This window comes from Lissotriton helveticus, chromosome 4_1 (assembly GCF_964261635.1).
Source record: "Lissotriton helveticus chromosome 4_1, aLisHel1.1, whole genome shotgun sequence".
NCBI lineage: Eukaryota > Metazoa > Chordata > Amphibia > Caudata > Salamandridae > Lissotriton > Lissotriton helveticus.
Window position 1 is genome coordinate 613618070 of NC_136063.1, and position 17117 is coordinate 613635186.

Sequence of the window (17117 nt, forward strand, 5' to 3'; positions counted from 1 at the left end):
TTCCACCCCAGATGAAGGATATGAGCTCACGCTGCAAACTTCGTATGCAGTGCAACGGTATTGGAGTGGGGAGACATTGAAACACGTACAGAATTTTGGGAAGGATCGACATCTTGACTGCATGCAAGCGGCCCAACCAGGACAGCAGCAGGGGTTTCCACCGCCGCAGATCATCTAAGACCTCCTTTCGGCAGGTCCGCCAATTAACAGAGCTCCAATCATCAAGGGAGGGGTCAGGGTGAGGCCCAAGTACTTAACATGATGTTTGGCCCATTGATAGGGCACAACTCCTCTCAGGGTGGATAGGTCCTCTGCCGGGATGGTAAGGTTCAGGGCCCAGGACTTGTCATGGTTGATCTTCAAGCTGGAGGCACATTCAAAGAGACAGAGCGTCCTATGTACAGCCGGCAGGGAGGCATGCGGGCGCGTGAGAGTAAGGATCAGGTCATCCGCAAACAGCGCCACCTTGTTATCCCGTCCCCCGTGTGCTATCCCGTGTATGTTCGGGTCGCGCCGTATAAGCTCCGCGAGGGGTTCCACCGCTAAAGCGAATAGAAGGGGTGAGAGGGGGCACCCCTGTCTAGTGCCCCTATGAATCGCTAAGGGCTGCGTTAAGGCACCATTGACTCGAATGCGAGCTTGGGGCCCTATGTATGGGGCCATAATCCTAGCGATCATCAGCGGACCCAGCCCGAGTTTACAAAGTACTGCCCTGAGGAAGGTCCAGTCCACCCGATCGAACGCCTTCTCCGCGTCCAGCGAGAGAAGGCAGGCCGGGATTTTCCAATGCTGTACTTTCCCTACAAGGTGCGCAAGTTTGCGCACGTTATCCGCTCCCTGGCAATCACGGATAAAGCCAACTTGGTCAGGGTCCACAAGCCACTGCATGTACGGGTCTAAGCGTTGGGCGAGGATCTTAGTGTATATTTGAAGATCCGTATTGAGCAAGGCAATAGGGCGGTAGGACGCGCACAGTGCGGGGTCTTTCCCGGGTTTCGGGATTAACGCCATCTCCGCCATACCCATGTCAGGGGATGGCCCCACCTCATCCGAGAAAGAGTTGAACAGCCTGAGGAGGAAAGGCCGCAGCTGGGCCTGGAACGTGCGATAGAAAGATAGCGGCAGGCCATCCGGGCCCGGAGTTTTCCCCAGGGACAAGTTCTTAATCGCCGTCGTGACCTCATCCTCCGTTATGAGGTGTTCCAGCGCAGCCGCGTCCCCCGGCGGCATCTGCGGTCCCTCATAACCGTCTAGGACGGCTGCCATCGCGTCCACCGACACAGGCTCACTTCTATACAGGGACGTATAGTAGTCCACAAACGCGGCCTGTTTGGATGTTTCCGTAACCACTTTCGATCCGTCCTGCAGTTGGATGCTAGTGATGTGGGCCTTGGCAGCACGCGCTCTCAGCCTTCCCGCCAGCAATCGGCCTACCTTATCGCCACCTTCGAAATATCTTTGCTTCAAGGCCAACAAGGCACCTTCCGCCTTGTTTGTGCGCAGCAGTCGGAGTTGCCCCCGAAGAGTGGCCAAACGTCTCCTAGAGTCTCGAGACGGCCGCTCCCGATCCTGTATCTCGGCTTTCTTAATATCCGCCGCCAGTTCAGCCTCCAGCTTGGTGGCAGCACGCCTGCGTGCAATTGCCAGTGAGGTGATGTGGCCCCGGATTGTGGCCTTGAAGGCGTCCCAAACCACCGGGAAGGGCATGTCCGGGGTGTCGTTCGAGGCAAAATAGGCGTCTATGGCCTCCCGGATGCTATCGACATCATCAGCATCCCGGAGTACACCCGGCGGGAAGGACCAACGGGCGACACGCAGGGGACGCACCGTCGGATCCTGAAGATGCATTTCAACATGAGCATGATCCGACAACGAAATATCCGAAATGGAAGCGCCCAGCGTGTCTCGAAGCAATTCCAGCGACGCAAAAAGATAATCGATACGGGAGTAGGACCTATGGGAATGTGAGTAGAAGGAGTAATCGCGAAGGTCCGGGTTGTGATAGCGCCACACATCAAGCAGTCCTAAGTCAGCAATCTGCTTGCGCAGGGCAGCGGACATCACCCCTGAAGCGTTGGAGGCAGTACCGCAGCGATCCAAGTCCGAGTCCCACACCAGGTTGAAGTCTCCACCCAGTATCAAGTGCGGGTCTCCACAGGGTATCTGTTCCCTCAACAATGCCTGGAGATAGCGGTCTTGCAACTGGTTGGGGGCATACACGTTGCACAAGGTGAGCCTGCGCCGTCCCGCACATACTGTAACCCTGAGGAAGCGCCCATCCCCACTCCTGAAGCCAGCCCTGCACAATATGGCCACCCCTGCAGTTTTGGTGTCTGCTGCCGCCCAAAACTGAAGAGGGTACTTGGGGTGGGCCATGCGATGAGTGTCCCCCTGCAGTAAATGAGTTTCCTGGAGATAGATAACATCAGGTTGCTGTTGGAGGAGGTAGCGCCAAACCTGTTTGCGTTTATTAGGGGAATTCAGGCCCTTAACGTTAAGAGACAAGACCTTCAAAGCATCAGGGATAGTCGCAGCCATAGAAGATATCAAGCAAGAGCCGCCCACGTGCCCCGCTCCCACCAATGCAATAGAAGAGGATCATAGGGAGACTCCAGAGGGCACACCCCCCCCACCCAGACAGCAGTCGCCATCCCGCCGCCATCCCACCACCCACCAGTCCAGAGGAAAGGAGAAAGGAAAAAGACCAAGGAAGGAAAAGCAAGGAAAAGAAGGGAGAGGGTAAGAGAAAGAGAGAGGAAACAGCAGGAGGCCAGGCACGCCTCAAACATATCAATAACAACAAAGGCCAACAGGGCCACAGTGTACTACCCCAGTCATCAGGCATCCTCTACCCAAGGGTTCGGACGCACTCAGGAATGTCACTCCCTATAGGGCAGTAGGGGGGCACTCACAGGCAGGGGGGAAGATCTCAGCCCCGGCGGCCCCGCTGTTCGAACCAGAACCAGGGGCATCTCGTGACCAGGTGGAGTAGTGAGGCACAGGAATGGTCACCGTCCAGCCCCCAATGATGGGCCAAGCGTTATACTGCAGGGAGGGCCCCATCGTGACCACGCCCGTCCCGCAAGTAGCTCCGGGGGGCCCGCCCGACGAGGCCAGGAGCAGCGGCATGTCCAGGAAAAATACGCCCCCCCAACATCAGGGGGAGCCCCAGAAAGGAACGTCCCAGCGAGTTGCAGATCATGGAGTGGGCGGTTGGGAGGACCGTCCATCTCGATCACTCTCCAAAGAGCGAATGTGCGCTATGATGTCCTGCTTAGCCTGGGACGCGGATTCCTCGTCCACCGGGGGGACCGACGATACCTCCGAACCTTGGTCCAGTCCGGACGGGCAGGTATCCTCTCCCGTTGACGTGGTCGTGATGGGCTGTGGGTCGGCGACTCCGGTAGCTTGAGGACCTGCGCTGCTTCATGGTATGACCGGAGGACCCTGCGCTTGTCTTCCCAGTGAAAGATGAGGGCGAAGGGGTGCCCCCACTGGTAGGCAATGTGAAGAGCTCTCAGCTTCTCCGTGATCGGTCGGAAAGCTCGCCTCCGACGCAGGGTGTTAGGAGCCAGATCCTAAAAAAATTGTATTTGGTGGCCTCCGTAGGTGAGGTCGGGTTTGTCCCGGGCCGCTTTCAGGATAGCCTCCTTTTCAGTAAAGTAGTGTACCCGCGTCAGGATGTCTGGGATGGGTCCCGCTCTACCCGCCGGGCCGTAAACTCTATGAGCGCGGTCCAGAGTCGGGGGGGATGCATCGTCGTCCCCCCAAACCTCATGCAAGAGCTGCGCCACGTAGGTCAAGATGTCCGCCCCTTCCTCATCCAATGGAACGCCACGGATGCGGAGGTTGTTCCTCCGGCTCCTGTTCTCAAGGTCCTCCTGTTTAACCTGTAGTTCAATATTCTGCTCCTCCAGGGCCACCACTCTCTGCCACAGCTGTTCCTGGTCCTCCGTGCGCGCATCGACTATCTTCTCCAGGCCGTCTACTCTGTCTCCCAGCTCCGTGACCTCCTTGCGCATCTCCTTGACACATGTTTGCACCTCCGTGCGTAGGGAGCCGATTTCCGTCTTGAGATCAGACATGAAGGAGGCCATGAAAGCCTGGGTCACCGGTGGCGAGTCCGCAGACGCTCCCGCAGGCCCGTCGGTCGGCGCCGCCGCTCCAGTCTTGCCCCACATAGCCATCACTGACGTGTCTTTGGTCGCTGCTGCCGGGTCTTTGGCACCTCCTCGGGACCGTGTCATGGTCGGGGCCGCAGGGGAGGGCCACGCACCCAGTCCGCCGCAAGCAAGCCGCTGGGTCGTAGCCGCTGGGGGCAGTCAACAGGGGAGCCTCGGCACCACACTCCCCCCCCACCGCACTCCCAGCGTGTCAGATGGCAGCAGTCCAGGGACCAGTGGACGGGGCCCCCTGTCCACCACGGCTCTTGGTGGAGGATGCGTCGAGGATCTGAAGCGATGCAGGGAGAGAGCGTAACCCAGCAGCGCAGTGTAGTGGACAGTGAACTGCTGTCAGAGCAGGTATGTTGCAGGGCAGGGGGCAAGATTCGGGGGCGCGCACAGCACAGCACGATGGACAGCAGTAGGAAGTGAAGCTGTCGAGAGTCCGGGTCTAGGAGCACCAGCAGTCCCCTCAGCCCGGTCTTCCACCCAAACAGATCAAGCTCCACTCCACTGCAGCAGGAGCAGGGCGCAAGAGCGGCTAGGAGTATGGCACCCCGCAGTGGCAGACAGTGTCCCCCACCAACAGCCACCAGTACCCAGCAAAAAACTCCAGGCGTCTATAGGGTCCTTCACCACTCTCCAAAAGCACACCCTCAGGCAGGAGGAACAGGCTGCTCACAATCCAGGCCCAGGCGATCGCGACGGTGCACCACCACCAGCCCCAGTGAAGCAGTGCCGGGCAGGGAGCAGCGCAGGCCCCCGGAACCCCAGATCAGTGCACACTCCTCACAGGAAGGGACCGCAGCGCCCATCAACCCACGCCGTGCATGCCATCTCTCGAGTTCCCAGCCAAGTCAGTCTAGGACAAGCAAGGGGTCGGGGGGAGAAACAGCAGGTCTCAAGGCGCTCCGCGGCCCCCGCTTCAAGAGACAATGAGGCTCCCACGCTCACTCGGGGCAATGTCCAGTGTCAGTCCAGGCCACAGGGGGGAAGGGGCGCAGGGGAGCAGGCAGTGTCTCGCCAGCAAAATCAGGGGCGAGGGGGCGCCCACCACACTCAGCCGCACCCCCCACAGCCCCCCAGCACATGCACCTCACCTTCGCCCTTGCTTTAGTATCTGAGGGCTCTTCTGTGCACCAACGCGGCCGCCGGCCGCCTCCAGGCCCGCGTCCAAAATGGCGGCTGCAGTCTTCTATCGGGCTCTTCGCGCCCTTTCTATCAGGCTAGCACCCGAGGTTGGCGCCGGCCGGCGCAACTCCCCCAGACACCGGGAGAGCCCAGATCTAGCTCCCGGTCGCTCCGCGGCCTCCGAGAGGGCCGGTACCAAGGCTCGCCGCCCCCGAGGGTTCCGTCGTCTCGTTCAGGGACAGACTGCCGCAGGGTCCGGCGTCCGTCCCAGCCTCAGCTCCCCGACCGGGAGCGCCGGCAGCCGCTTCAGACGGCAGCACCAGGGCAAGGGAAGCGTCCTGGCTGCTCCGCAGGGCCCTCCAGGCCGTCGTCGGGCGTCCCAGGGGGAGGCCGCCCAGGTCCGGGCGACAGAGCAAAGGAGTCCGTCTCCCGCCGCACTCCCAAGATGGCGGGCGCAACTACCGGCCGGGACCTGGTCGCTGCTTCAGTCCCCCGCCGTCCGCCGTCAGGACCCGTGCAATCGTCCACACTGTGACCCACACTTCCAGCAGGTCCCCTCAGCTGCAGAGGGGGAATGTGGCCCCCTGGTTCCGCTCAGGATAGCTCAAATCAAGGAGCGGGGCGCCAGAGCTTGCCGGAGTCACTGCTCACGCCATTTCCGCCGAAGCCACGCCCCCTAAACTTAATGTTTTAATTGATATTTGGATGCTATATAACTTTTATGGTTTTCTATATGTAAAACCGAATAAAGTTGTTTTTGATTTGATTTTATTTCATTTAATTAATCTATAGCAAATCTTCCCTCATTCTCCTACTTCATAGCACTCATCTAATCTTAGCAAAGCAGAAAATAAAACCTAATTTGAGTTTCAGTGATGGTATACAACTGCATATTTGTTTGAACATTGAAGTTCTATGTTCAATGGAACTGCAAGGTCTGCTATTCGCATCTCATGAGCTTGCTGCACTGTTAGTTAGCAAGAGAAGACCAAGTGACTGCAATCCAGGTAGCTTTAAAAAGAACCAGATATATGATTCTATATGGCCTGCCCCAGTATTGCTTTGTATCAAGACTCCTCTTTGACCTTCACCTTCTGTGCTCAATTTTTATAACATAGGCTCATTGTTAAAATCTTTCAGTAGAAACAATTAACAAAGAGTAGATTTATGCTTTCACATGTTCGAGTTGTACGAGACTATTTTCTTTTGATTAACAACAAAAAACAACACACATAGGGCTAGATGTAGGTAATTTGGACTTACCGATTCATAAATACCGAATTTTACCGACTCGGTATTTATGAATCGGTAAATCCAATGTAGGTAAAAATTCGGTAAAAAATACCGAATCGGTAGGATTCGGTATTTACCGAATCGGTATTTACCGATTCGGTATTTGCCATTGATTCGGAATCAATGTCAATTACCGAATCGGTAAATACCGATTCGGTAAAATTACCGAATTATCAAGGGGGACAGAGTGTCACTTTGACACCCTTTTGCACCCCTGATTGTGGCTTGTGTGCCATGTGACACACATACATGCCCTTAGGGCATGTATGTGTGCCATGTGGCACTAAGGGCATGTATGTGTGCCATGTGGCACTAAGGGCATGTATGTGTGTCACATGGCACACAAGCCACAATCAGGGGTGCAAAAGGGTGTCAAAGTGACACTCTGTCCCCCTTGATAATTCGGTAACATGGCACAGGTGTACATGCACAGATGTGCATATATACAGGAATTCGTTATTTACCATGAAATAGTATTTCATGGTAAATAACAAATTCGTAAGGGCCTGTGGCACTGTTTTCAGTGCCACCTACATCTAGATTTACCGATTCTGTAAGTTTACCGAATCGGTAAATTTAAGGCCCCCTACATCTTAAACACCAAATACCGGTCGGTAACGGCCGAAATTCGGTATTTTCTGCCATTACCGTCCGGTATTTGGTTACCTACATCGGGCCCATAGTTGTTAACCTTCTAGAAATTCGGAGACATCAGTAACAATCTAATGTAAACACCCCCAACATGGCACCGAAGGCCAAGAAGGAAGCTGTCCCTGTTAAAACTGAAGCAAAGTCCAAGGCTTTGAAAGCTAAAAAAGGATGCTCTTATGGGGGTGCAGTCACAAGAAGGAGAAAATTAGGACAGCCCCCACTTTCAGGAGGCCGAGGACCTTGAGGTTAAAGAGGCAACCGAAGTATCCCAGGAAGAGTGCTCCTCGTAGGAACAAACTTGACCATTATGCGATTATTAAGTTCCCTCTTACCACGGAGTCTGCCATGAAGAAGATTGAAGATAACAACACGCTGGTCTTCATTGTGGATGTCAAGGCTAACAAGCACTAGATCAAACAGGTTGTAAAGAAGCTTTATGATATTGATGTTGCCAAGGTCAACACCCTGATCAGGCCAGACGGCGAGAAGAAGGCATATGTGCGTCTAGCTCCAGACTATGATGCACTTGATGTAGCCAACAAAATTGGCATAATCTAAGCCTGCTCTGCATTTAGCTAAAATGTTGTGAATATATTCGCATAGGCTTGATTATCAGATTGGAGAACATAATGCTATGAACCAAATGTGTGTCATATGAATCATGCATGGTCAGCATTTAGAGGTATTAACTAACAAATTTAGCTCAAGCAGGGGAATGCCCAGAACAGAAAAAAAAACAATATTCATAATGGGTGTTTAATAGACACTTATCAATTGGCCAGTGAACAATGATATTTATATCACACATCACAGTTATGATAGATGCTATTTGCCCCTGCATGAACTTTGAGACTTCCAACTGTATATTACCACCCCATATATACTACTACATGTGGGATAAACCGGGAACAAAGTTATCATTAATGCAACATCTACAGTGGCACCAGGGCCCAGGATTTGAGGGGTCCATTGTGCTTCCATTAGTGCTTAAGGCACTGTTGGTACACACCTACCACACTGTACAAGTAGTAGTTCTGTTGTTGCTTTTTTGCCTGGGAGTTTCCTTACTGTCACTGCTCATGCAAAGCTACCACAAATCGGTCATCCCATTTAACAAAGGAAGTCACTGCCCTTGAGCAGGAATTCTTGCTTCTTCTTGAGCTGTGTAGTGGCTATGGTTAACCATCCATCTTGGTTTGGGAATTTCTTAGCCTACATCCAACAAGCTATACTAGGGGTTAGGGAAAGGGCTATTTGATAAACCACTGTAGGAAAGTCATAATGATCAAAAACAAATTTGCTTTAGTCTTGTGTGGTTACCACAACCCCACCTTCCCTGCTAGAGATACTCCCAGTCATGGATAGGCGTTTAGAACCTTTATTTGTCACTATTTGGAGCAGCTAGCACAGACTCAGAGGTCATTGGCTGTAAACGGCAAGGCTCTCCTCTCTGGCTCATCTTTTTCCCCCCTCTGTAACCGTGGGTATCCCGGGCATGTTCTCTCTCCCCTTCTGCATTCTCCCCTTACTCTCCAGGTGCAGAGATGAGGCATCTTTTGGCCTTCAAAGCAAAACATAAGAGGGAAAACAAAATCAATTACAAATCCTATGGCCTTTTCCTACACCCTAATTAATGTGCCATCACCATGCCCATGAAGCAAGTGGTGTTTGCCTACATTTATAGGTGTCTACCCTTCCAGAGTGACCCCATTATGGTGATCGTATACCGGCCCACCACCTTCTTACTGTAAACTCACTAACAACTGGGACTTGCCTTAAGCCATGGCCCTCCAGTGTTGTGGTGACTTTAGCCACATCATCCGTCTCTCTGGGACTGCTAGACTTGGGAGCAGTTCTGGTACAGTGCTTTTTCTGGTTTCCATCCTCTCCACCTCTGTCCTTTCTATGCCTGTCTTTGGTGTATCTCTCCTTGTCTGCTCTATGTCTGTCCTTGGCATATCCCTCCTTGTCTGCGCCATGCCCATCCTTGGTATCTCCTACCTTATCTGCTCCAAGCCTGTCCTTGGCGTCTCCTGCCTCATTTTCCCCCTACTAGTCTAAGTCCATTCTCTCTGTCAGTTCGTTGCAGCACACGTCAGGATCTGCTACCTCAAGAACATATCCCCCAAAGCTCGATGTTCTTGAATTTATGGTGCCAGCGGCTTCATTATGTGGAGCTGAGCCACTGGAGCGCAGCAAATCTCTCTGCTCGGGGCATAGACGGCAGCCATCTTGGAATTCTTGGGTGAAGTGGCCGCCCCTCGTGGACCCCATTATAAACTGCATGTATTGCCACTCCCATTGGCACTGCAATGCAATGAGAAGCTTGGTGATAGGGCCTTGTGTAACTGATTACACTGCAGCTCTCTGTGCTAGGCTTCTCAAGCTCTTGCATCTTGAAGATTTTTAACATTTTGCATCCCTCTTTGCATATTCATCTGTTATATGGTTCCTACAAATTTAGTATGACTATGTAATAGGTCAACAAAACTTCACAATACAGAGACTGAGTCTACTATTATGATGGACGTTGGTGGGAGGGCGGCTTTAATTCTGCTCGACCTCTCGGCCGCGTTGGACATGGTCCTGCATCCATTGCTTCTGTCTCGGCTGGCCAGGATTGGCGTTTCAGGTGCGGTGTGGGGTTGGATTCGCTCTTTTTTGGAAGGGCGCTCCGAGCAGATCTGGATTCCACCATCCTCATCCCTTCCTCATCCGGTTACAACGGGCGTCCCGCAAGGTTCCTCCCTTAGTCCCCTCCTGTTTAACATCTACATGACTCTTCTGATATATTTAGCAGAGGAGTTAGGAGCTAAGATGATAGCCTATGCAGATGATACGCAGCTGCTTTTTACCTGGGCCAAAGGGGCGGACTCTGTATCTCAGGCTCAACACTGTCTCGTATCAACTTTCAAATGGCTGGCGGATGCACAACTTAAGTGCAATTAAGGGAAATCGGAGATTCTGTTGTTTGGTACATTTCACTCAAACTTCAGAGAGCAGCTTTGGCCTCCAGATTACCCCTGCCCGACCTCCATTGGGAAACCAGCAAAAAATCTTGGTATCTGGTTTGACAAAGATCTCTCCTTTGCAGTCCATATTAGGAAGTTGGCCAGCGGCTGCTTTGGCCTGTTTAAATCATTTAGAAGATTATTTCCCCTTCTCCCAGCTGCGGCTAGACAAACCATCATATGTGCGCTGATTTTATCACGACTGGACTATGTCAACGCCCTCTTTGCTGGCATTCCGGGCTATCGGTTAAAGAAATTACAGGTGGTCTAGAACACTGCAGCCAGACTCTTATCAGGACTACGTAGCAGAGACAGTGTTCATAACAATGCGTTTATATCACTGGCTGCCTGTAGCCGCCAGAGTGAAATTTAAAATACTGATCATGGCACATCGAGCGCTGCATGGAGGTGGCCCACTCTATCTGCAGAGGCGTATTGTCTATTATGTTCCTGCGCGCCTTTTGCGCTCCTCATCCCTCCACCTTGCTCAAGTACCTCGCTTTAACCCGTTTCATGCACCTGCGATTTTGTAGAAGTGCGGCACTTCCAAAAAACGGGCAAGGCCGCGTCGACCATTGGCCGACGGCAGCACTGGGAAGGTAGTGCTGCTGTCGGCCAATGGCCGACGCAGCATGGAAGGGGTTAAGCGTCAGAGGATGGGGGCAGCTCTTTCTCAGTTAAAGTAACGACTGCATGGAATGCCCTTCCTTTGGTCCTGCGTTCTATCCAGGATCTAGCGGTTTAATTTTTTTTTTTTTTTAAACATACCTATTCATCTGATTTAAACTGTTATACCCCAATGGTTCCACGCCGGGACACTCATGAGTAGCCGTGCACGTAATAAATTCATATATCATAACATAACTATTATCACCAGTAAATGTTGGTTCAGTTAACTCACAGTACCGCATTTAAACTCCTAAACCTCCAGAGTTGTAGATGCTGCCGATCACCTCGAACATGACGATTTTGATTCTCAAGAAATTTGTGGAAATCCTTTCGTTTTCACTTTTGCTTGTCAAAGGTTTACAAAGAAGAGAAACAATAATACATTTTCAAATGTGTATTGAAAATATCTAATCCTTCTAAATTAAACATGAATTGCGATTATCAAACAGATGAGACACATCATTGTCATAAACATTATTAGAATAATGGAAATCACAAACAGTCCACCTATGTTGATTGTTCCTAATGTTACTCTTCTCTATCAACAATACTCCTACTTTCATGAGACCATGATCAAAGTATCTTTCTGCCAGAGACAGTTGGAATGATTGAACCCCATACTTTGGTGTAATGTCTGAGGAAGTCGGCCACAGTGCATTAACATATGTACGTCGTCTCAGTATGCAAGCATGCACACATCTCTGCTTGCGCAGCTATTTTCCTTCTTAGGATGAATGTTGGGGCCTGTGGGGCTGAACCTCATTCACACCTCTCTGCAGCATTCATGATAACTCTGGTGTGAAGTTCCTCTCACCGACTTCAACACAGGGACAGTTTAAGTAATAAAAAAACTGTCTTATTGCATACTGCTAGAGATGCAGAATAACAACTGTACATAGTCTGGAGGTAAAATCTTGTCTCCTACGAACACATAAGAAAGCAATGATATTGTGTTTTAGTATATGTGTTCCTGGAGCTAACAGTGCAGACTACACAACAACACTGTCTCTTGTATTAGAGAAAAACATGTGCAAACCACCTTCTCAAAAAGATGCTAAGTTAAAAAGGAAAACTAAAATGGAGACCACATATAATCCCTATAGCACACCCAGTGGCATCTTAGTGAAGCTATTTTGCACTACTAAGGGTCAGGCTGTACAGTGGCTGTGCCACCTGTTGCAATCAAGCTCATGCACCACTCAACTGCTCACTTCTTATAAATGCGTATGTCAGTCTGACTGCTTCTCTTTGCCCACTGTCAATATTGCAAGGCAGATGCCTGTAAACAGCCAGATTTCCTCTGTACTCAGCAGGATACTACTTTTTGTACGGTGTCTTCGGTTTAGATAAACGTCTACACTAATGTCAAGTCTTGATAATTGGCCAGTAATTCCTCCAGTTAGTAGCATGAGCCGTGGGCAAATTCATCCCTATATCAATTAATATTCACTCTTCTTTTCTTTACTGTCTGTTCTTTTCATTATCAGTTTGAAGTGAAGGAAAGCGACACAATGTGCTCATCAAATGCGATAAATAAGTAGGTAGACATCAAATTCTAACATCTTGTCCTCATTCCATTAGTTTCGGGGGTGCTCACGACACAGGTGAGAGGCTGAAAATACCATTGATTTGTGTGTATACCTACTCCACACCTCATAAAATCCTTTCTCAAAAGGACCCTAAAATAGAGGTGGTATGGCGTTTGTGCACACTTACTGCACCACTTATACCTCCTCCCATTAGATGTAACATTACATGTGCAGTGTAAGTAGGAAACATCACTGACAATGTTTGCGGATTTCTAGACTTGTTGATTTTCCCCACATTTAAAATAAAACAAGCACATTTAGTCCAATTTCCCAATAACCATATACATCAACGAGTACAGTAACTGCTCACTTGAAATTTCCATCACGATTGGCCCAGTAGTAGATACTTAACTCAAGCTGGTATCCTTGTTTCTTCCCTGTATAATGATTGATACTGATAGTATCACCACTAAGATTGCCTGCCTCTCTTGGTTCACCATTCAAATCCAGCAGACCTTGGTTCTCTTAATTCATAATATACAGTTGGTGCACTTCTTCCGCTTTTTAATTCTCCTAGTAAATATTTCAAAGTACCTTCCATGTAGTAAGTATATTGTGCTATTGGCAAAAGTCCTCTATTCCAGGATATGTATGAGCTAAACAGTTCTTTCACCCCCACCATGGATCAGATAACACATAAGGATTTTGTTTAGCTGTTTTAAATGTTTTTATGAAAGACTTGCTTGACTCTTTGTTTGCCCGCCTTGAAATTTAATGGATGTGTACACTTATCACATCGTCAAGTTCTTAGGGTCCAGCTATTTGGCCATGACATTTTCTAAAGAGCATAGTAGTCCGGAGACCTAATTCCTCAAGTAGTCAAGCTTTCTTACTTGGTTAAACACCACACCTATATGTCATACCATCACATATCGACAAGTACTTGCAAAGTCAATAGATCTCGCCTTTTGGCTTTGCCAGTTGTCAACAACAAATGTGAGCAATAACTTGGATTGCATACTCTGGCAGGAGCGACGAACAATCCCACCACATTCTATCCAGAAATAATACTCTCTATGAGACTAGAGAGAAGGGGCAAAAGTGCATTGGAGTCCTCTGTACTTTAAGTGAACCACCAGCTTCTCGGAACGTAGGAAGTAGCTCAAAAGTCTTTTCAATTAGTTCTTCAAAGTTACCTTCGTTAAAATGAGAGTTTACAAGTTGATGCAATTTCTTTTTATTTCTGCTTTGGCTGATTTCACTACTTCACATTACTTTCACACTTTAAATGGAGCATTGTTTTCTAACATATCTATCCCCTTCGATACCTGGTATGTTATTGAAGACACAATTGGCATGAAGATTTTCTCATTAGACAAGCACCGGCTGTTCTGTCCCAGAACTCTGCACTGCAACATATTTTTATTGCCTGACACAACTGTGTTCTCACTCTACGGCTGTCTCAAAACATACACTCCTTACCTATGACACGTGTTCTTCTCTTAAACTCGGCAAGTCACTTGTTAAGTCACTGGGTCAACCACTGACTGTGCTGATTTAAAACAATTTTGCTATAGCTATCTTCTTCATACCATAAAGCAGGTGGTTATTTCTTAGAAGTAGCCAAGTGTAACCAGTTGTACTTTTTCCCTTTCAGGATTCCTTCAAAACAAAACTCCCTTAAAGGGACCGTCACACACTTGTAGGAGTGATCAGATGAGAATGCTTTCTTTTTGCTTCCAGAAACAAAGGCCTAGCTCTTTTTATTTTCAAAACATCTTACCATCTTGCTTCTGAGATGGTTAGTACCTTCTTATTTTGCTCTTGGTACCTGGGTGATGCGACGATCAGAGTGATATCTCCAAACCAATGAAGATCTGCAACGGATGACCAAAACAGGTAAGTTCAGTGAATGGAGAATCTCTTTGGCAGCGCTTGCCCCTCCAATTTCTTCTTAAGAACTTGCAGCAGGAAGTCTAGTAGGGTACGGTCTTACTGGAAGACTGCCCCCAAGAAGACCTATAGGATTTTGAAATCTCATGTGAAGACATGCAAGGCTTCTCCATTAGTAAACTAGTCCCTACCTACACTTGAAGTGCAATGTTATTTTCTGCCGCCACTGTTCACTTCCACTGTGCAGCACAAACAGCTTGAGAGCAGCCAGAGAGAAGCAAACTGGGGAGGGGTATGATGCCATTACAGACCTGCTGGCTTTGCTAGTGGTTTTTGCAGATGCTCTTCAGTATTGTAAAAAAAAATGGGTAGTGCTGATGATGAAACGGCAAAAAAGTTCAATGTTGCATACTCACACATGTGTGTTAATGCATGCACATGTGTACGTCATTGCTCTATGGCAGTCCGAGGATGATGACACATACGTGTGCATTGGCCACCAAGCATGCGCACAAATAACTCAGGATACGACTGTCATTTTGACGCCCATCTTGGAGTGATAAATGAAAGAAATTTAAAAAGTGCAACAAAGGAGCAGCCTGATAACAAAGTGTATATGCTGGGGCCCCCAGAAAATTATAAAGTACAAAAATAAATCCATAAAAGAACATGCGGGGACGAGGAATCAATTGTGGAGTGGGTAGACGGGTTGGTTCTGGTTGAACGAAATGCTGACATGCAGCTGGAATGTTGAGGGAAGCTGCGGGTGAGCTGTGGGGAGGGGCAACAAAACAGAGAGGGCGAATGAAGGCAGTGATTTGAGTGAATAAGCATCACACGAGAGAAAGAGCAAGAATGTAAATATGGCAAAGTAGATCTCAAAATGTAAGCAGCGGAAGGATACATGTCATCCAAACAAAATGATGGTGAAAAAGCTACCATCCAGGGGAGGGACAAACACCAGAAGAGGAAGAAAAGCTATCAAATCAGAAAAAAACAAATGAGATTGATAATAATGCCAGCTAAAAGTAAGCAATGGGCTGACCTAAACCCGCTGTAAGTATTGTATTGTACACAACAAGTCTTCGACAAGAGGCAGCTAAATGCTTTCTATAGATCATACCTAAAAAGTACATGTAGCACACAAAGTAAACTCAAATCAGACACATCCTTGCACTCTCCTCAGAATATCATAACACGACAGAAAGGAATACTACCATACTTAAAACAAAAACTGAATTGATTAAGCTGTCTCACTTTCAAAGCTCAAAGCAAAGGTAGACTGAGCTATCTAGCAAACCTTTTGACCAATTTTGGGGGATCAAGAAAATCCAGGAGCAAGACCAGGAAGACTAAAATTCTGAACGACATATGCTCAAGGGCAAACCTATTTTGTGAATCTGCAATGACCATCATGAACACCCTGTCATCCCATTTAAGAACATCCCCAGATTTCCTGTAATTCCAAAAAGGGCTACAACGCATCTTTTCAAGCTATACCTAGGAGGAAGTGGACCTGCAACTGATACTGCATTCAAATAGAGCACTCTATAGCTCAAGGGCCCGATTCACAAAAGTAATCTGAGACAAAATCCTAACTTTACGACTTTCGGTATTCACAAAGGGCATTTAAGAGTAGCGGTATTCCTAACATCACTGCTCCTAAATGCAGTTTGTGAATACCGAAAGTCGTAAAGTTAGGATTTTGGCTCAGATTACTTTTGTGAATTAGGTCCTTGGTGTTTATTTATTGCCTGCTCCCTTGACTGATTTGTTGTTTGTAGTTAGATGTTTAGATCTGGTCTTCCCTCTCATTTCCCTAATAACTCACCCGTACTATTCGTCCCTGTCTGCCTAACCTGAGCTACTTTTGCTGCTTCTCTCAAGCAGCTCTCTTCAGTCTACTCTCTCCTTGTCTACACCTATGCTTGCATGTGTCATATGTTTTAAAGCACTCCAATGCAGATTGGTTCACTAGCACATTAGAAAAGATATACATAAGTAATTCATTACATTTAAGATGTCTATCTCCTTCCGGGATCCCGAGGAACCGTAAGTTGTTCCTTCTTTGGCGGTTATCACTCTCTTCCAGCTTTTATTGGATATCTACAAGTTGGGCCTCATGCGCCTCCACTTGCCCCCTCGAGCCTGCGCGATCCACCTCCATTGTAGCAGTTCTTGACTCTACTTCGGTCATCTTCTTCACAAATGTTATTACAAGTTCTTCCAATTTTTCTGACAGCCCCCGGAAGTTTCCATGGTACATTTTGTGCATGTTTGCTCTCAATTCGGGCTTCCTCACAGTGTGCTACAACGCACTGCAGAATTGATTCCAGTGTAGGGGTGCCAGGGTTGCTTCTGCTTCCTTAATCGGTTGTTTGCTGTTCCCCACCAATTGATCCCCGAGGGAATAGTCCCACCTCAGCTCATTCGGTCTAGGGTTCTCAACTCTAGGGGCTCTGGAGTTTATCTGGAGTATTTTGCCTGCCACTAATTCCTTTATCGGAGCCACTGTCCTCCTCACTTGATTCTATATTAGATCCCGCATCTGATCCCAATCCTGACCAAGTGGCATCTGAAAGGGAGTAAAAATTGTTCACTTTTGAGTCAACGTCCTTCTCCCCTGGCAACCTATGTGCCCTTGCAGATCCTGGAGGCTCTTTCTCAGTCCCTTTTATCCTTGAATCTTGCCCTGTAAGGTGTTGCCCGGTCCCCCTGGCTGCTCAACCAGGGTTTTCCTGGCCCCTCCATCCACATCTCCCAGGCCCCCCCCCCTT

General features: G+C 48.9%; 1 pseudogene; it reads left to right on the top strand.

Annotated features, from left to right (window-relative positions):
- The first annotated feature begins 7329 nt into the window (after positions 1 to 7329).
- Positions 7330 to 7796, top strand: LOC144827258 (large ribosomal subunit protein uL23 pseudogene; annotated as a pseudogene).
- Positions 7797 to 17117: the final 9321 nt, after the last annotated feature.